General features: G+C 40.4%; 1 long non-coding RNA gene across 2 annotated transcripts; it reads right to left on the bottom strand.

The window, feature by feature from the left end:
* Positions 1 to 1,798: 1,798 nt before the first annotated feature.
* LOC124870568 lies at positions 1,799 to 3,271 on the bottom strand. Of its 2 annotated transcripts, XR_007038811.1 has the most exons (3): positions 2,877 to 3,265; positions 2,589 to 2,809; positions 1,799 to 2,098 (listed from the first exon to the last, which is right to left on the bottom strand). It is a non-coding gene; the product is annotated as an uncharacterized LOC124870568 (long non-coding RNA). The 2 variants fall into 2 exon arrangements; XR_007038810.1 differs by having other exon boundaries at positions 1,799 to 2,809; positions 2,877 to 3,271.
* Between the last annotated feature and the right edge of the window lie 775 nt (positions 3,272 to 4,046).

Here is a 4,046-nt window from a genome sequence, read left to right as displayed (position 1 = left end):
TATCATTGTTGAATGAGAACATATAAAAAAAGAGTATGAATCTTTTAAAGTGTTGTATTTTGTGTCGTAGCAAAAACTGAAGTTTACCTCGATGCTAAAAAGAAATGCCAGTGGTTTATATAAGAAATGAGAAGAGCAAAAGACAAGACGAGGGGTGAGGTCATGTCATCTGTTTCATCTTCTGCTTTAGTAACCCCTCACCACACCGTCTTTCATCTTGGTCAACCCCCCAAGGGAAAAACACTGGCCCACTGTGTGTGTGTGCCAAGCAAAGAGGTGGGGGTCTGGGGGTTTTGCCAGAGGATCCCCATATCTTGAAAGGGAGAGATGACAACATGAGATAATGGGCTAGCAGGGGTGGAACATGAGTATGTGTCAGTTGGTAGACCTAATTTCCTCCTTAAATCAGCCCAGAAAACTTGTGATACTTTAACCCCCTCACATGCCACTAAAGTCATCACTTTTGTGTTATAAAGTAATTTAATAAAGATCCACATAACACAGCCATAACAGTTCTACACACTTTAAAGTAATATATTACATACATGTAAAGAAGTGTAGATTTTCAGCTGGATTGGATTGCTTTGTTCAATAAACAAAACAATCCAAAACCTACAGAAACAAACTTGTTGACTGCAGGTGTAAACTGACATCTTCTTATCACCTGCTACACAGCTTAAAGCACACCCACTTCATCCGGCCAGCGTAAAGCAACATTCACATCCTGCTCCTGTATGGAAAAAAAACAACCTCTGCTTTATCCACGCTCACAGTTGATCCTGAGATGCATCCACGTTAATCCCACCAACCTGGTGTGAAGAAAAGACAAACTGTTGACATATTAGGTGGGGCCATGGCAAAGAATACACCGCATCGTGTTGGTCAGTTTCATTCCAGGCTTACTAAGACACAACAGTGGACTAGATATTCATTTCTAAATACCATGATCTAACCTTCAACATGCAAATATGTTTGTCAACTGTAAATGTAACTAAACCTCGCTGGGATATCTTACAGATGTAGCAGTGTATATTGTTGTTATGTTTGGGCTAAAGAATATCAGCATAACATATTAGGTAACAGCCGGCTTTTACGGAGTCACAACTAATCTTTCCAAAGCCTGACTATAAGTTAATGATAGGTTTTGTTTGCATTGTGCTTTCTGTAATCAGCAAATAGATAATGTAAAGATCAACAGAAGGTGTTAGACAACACACATGCACCTCAGGGCACAGACGGGGAAGTTGTTAAGTTCCGTTTGACCAGAAATGTTGTCAGGCTGCAAGAATAACCCCGCACTTCTAATTTCATTAAACTATGAGAAATACAATCACAACTGGACAACTGGAGTTAAATGGAATTTAAAAACTAAAGTTCATTCTAGGGATGCCCTGATCAGGACTGTTTATTCCCAATATTGATTTGAGTCATTTATCGCTTTATAGACTACAGTGGCAATTTCACAGGCAAAAGATGGCCATAAAGTCGGAAAACTGGCTATGCACTCCTTAGAAATAGATGTGAACGATATTTGGCTCTCTTGTCTTTGCAAAAGTCTTTTAATTCAGGTCGTTTTTTTTTTTTTTTTTTAGCGGGAATGGCCCGTTTAAGGTCATGTTGCAGCATCTCAATTGGATTTCAGTCAAGAATTTGACCAAGCCACTACATGTCCATAATTTTGTTCGTGATTAAGCCATTTAGTTGAATTAGCTTTTTTGCCTTCCAGATGAATGGACATGTAATAATTTGTGGTTTCGAAGCTGGACCACGGTGCAGACTGAAACTCTGGAGCGGCATGGTGATTGGAAGAATTTTAATAAAAATGAAGAGGCAAAAAACTCACAGCATGGCACAATAAAAACAGAACATGAAGTGTGCAAACAAAAAAAGGCAAATACTTGACATGATAAGATCTGCACAAGCAGCATAGGCAAAAATCAGGCAATGAAACAGACATAGCAATAGAACAGAAACGGAGCAATCCAGCAGAGAAACAATGACCAACAGATGCTATAAAGCAGTGGAAGTGGCTGAGTGGCATGAGTGTGATGAGCAGGGATGGGTGGGCTGAATGAGCTGGATTGCATTGTGGCTGCTGCTGAGAGTGGGAAACAAGTAAACTTCAGTGAGCTGGACAGAGATACAAAGTAAAACTACGATAATCACAAAACCATGAAATAGTAGGACTTGACCTAAAATGGCAACTAACATCAGTCCAGATAAAAGGGCTGATTACGAGAAATTTATCAAAATGTAAGCAAAAACAACAACCAAATCACTTGTGAAAAGTGACAGGATACTCTCTGGCTGCAACTCTACTTGCCAGTGGAGTCCCTCAAGGGTCTATCCTGGGCCCTGTTTTCACTGGATGTGTTACCTTTGGCTTCCATCATTACCAAACATTACATCATTACACTGCTATGCAGATTACAAATCTATCTGTCCTTAAAAATAGGACTTAACAAATCACTGTAGCCTTTATTAAATAGCTTAGATGACTTAAAACCATTACTGAACTTAAATGTTCTTAACTTAAATGAGAACAAAACTGAGATTATTTTATTAAGACAAACTGATTAAAAAATTACCCTGATCCTTTTTGGCTTCCTGGCTCCTTCTATGAAATCCTCTGTGAAAAACCCTGGTGTGACAATTGACAGTTCTTTTAAAATGGACAGTCCCACCGTCATAGTTTTTAAGGCCGACTTGACCCACATGCAGAGGACACACAGACAGAGAAGAATAAATTTATAGTTTTTATTTCTTTTTAGTCTCAGGAACGAGGTGAGCCGAGTGATCAGGAGTCAGGCTGTAAGAGAAGAACAGAGGTGAGCGGAGGAACAGATTGGGTAATTCAAGCAAAGATCTATGCTCACTTTTTGGGAGGCGATCGATCCGCCAGGGGGAAAGAGCCGGTTCAAGTCTGGGGTGTGAGCCTGCGCGGAAATGGTTGGAGCGCTCTGATGTTCCAGGTAGCAAGGTGGGTGGACTGGTTGCGCTTTCAGCTGGAGGACTCGCAAGGGCAGTTGCCAGATGCAGCAGATTCCAATCTTGACAGGAGGTGAGTTCAGGAGGGGGAAACCCAGCTTGGCGTGAACAGCCTATGACGAAGGGAAGAGACAGATAGTTAATCAAGGCTAAAAAAAAAACAAGTGGAGCTTCCAGAATTCAGAAGATGCTGGCCAGGTAAACACTACCACAGTAGGCAAAAACACTCAGGCGTAGAAAAGCCAGAGAACCACCCTCATATAGTCCTTCAGCTGATGAAGCAACGACGTACACCTGTCAAAACTCCGGTCTGCAGCTCCAGCGCCTCTTAGGGGTGAGAGAACGTTAGTAGCAGGCAAGTTGAACAACAGTTTGTGACACACACCCTCACCATTGTAAAATCAAGCTTTTCCCAGCTGAGAATTTTAGCCTAGCTGTCACCTCGAGTTATTTATGTTTTCATTTCTGCCCACCTGGATTTCTGCAATTCCTTGTATGTGAGTTTAGATCAATTGCTTCATTGCTTGTTTCTGGTACAAAATGCAGTTGCACGTCTAATTACTGGAGTGAGCAAGGGTGAACGTAATACACCCATTTTGGCTTAACTCCACTGTATTCCTGTTTATTACAGAATCCATCCATTCAGGTTTTATTGATTGCTTATAAAGCCTTACATCGGCTGGCACCTGCTTATCTGAAGGACAATCATAAGGACGTCTATTCCACCATACCCTAACAAGAGCACTCAGATCTACACACCAGATGCTATTGCATGTTGCACATAGCAAATGCAAAAATAGGGGTAACAGTGCCTTTGCAGTACCAGGAGCCACTCTGGAACTATTTACTATTGCAGACAAGGAACACTCACACATTGGACAGCTTTAAAACCTCCTGAACTTCTTATTGTAAATATTCCTGTGATTTATTTGTTTTAGTACATTTCTAATTAATGTTAACTTTGTTTTTATTGTGTTTTAAATTTATGTTTCATATAATCTTTTTTCTCATTATATTGGGGATTTTTGAATATGATTTTTGACTTGTTTCACTTTGTT

This window comes from Girardinichthys multiradiatus, chromosome 6 (assembly GCF_021462225.1).
Source record: "Girardinichthys multiradiatus isolate DD_20200921_A chromosome 6, DD_fGirMul_XY1, whole genome shotgun sequence".
Lineage (NCBI taxonomy): Eukaryota > Metazoa > Chordata > Actinopteri > Cyprinodontiformes > Goodeidae > Girardinichthys > Girardinichthys multiradiatus.
The sequence above is the reverse complement of the archived record's forward strand: the minus strand, read 5'-3'. Positions and strand labels throughout refer to the sequence as shown.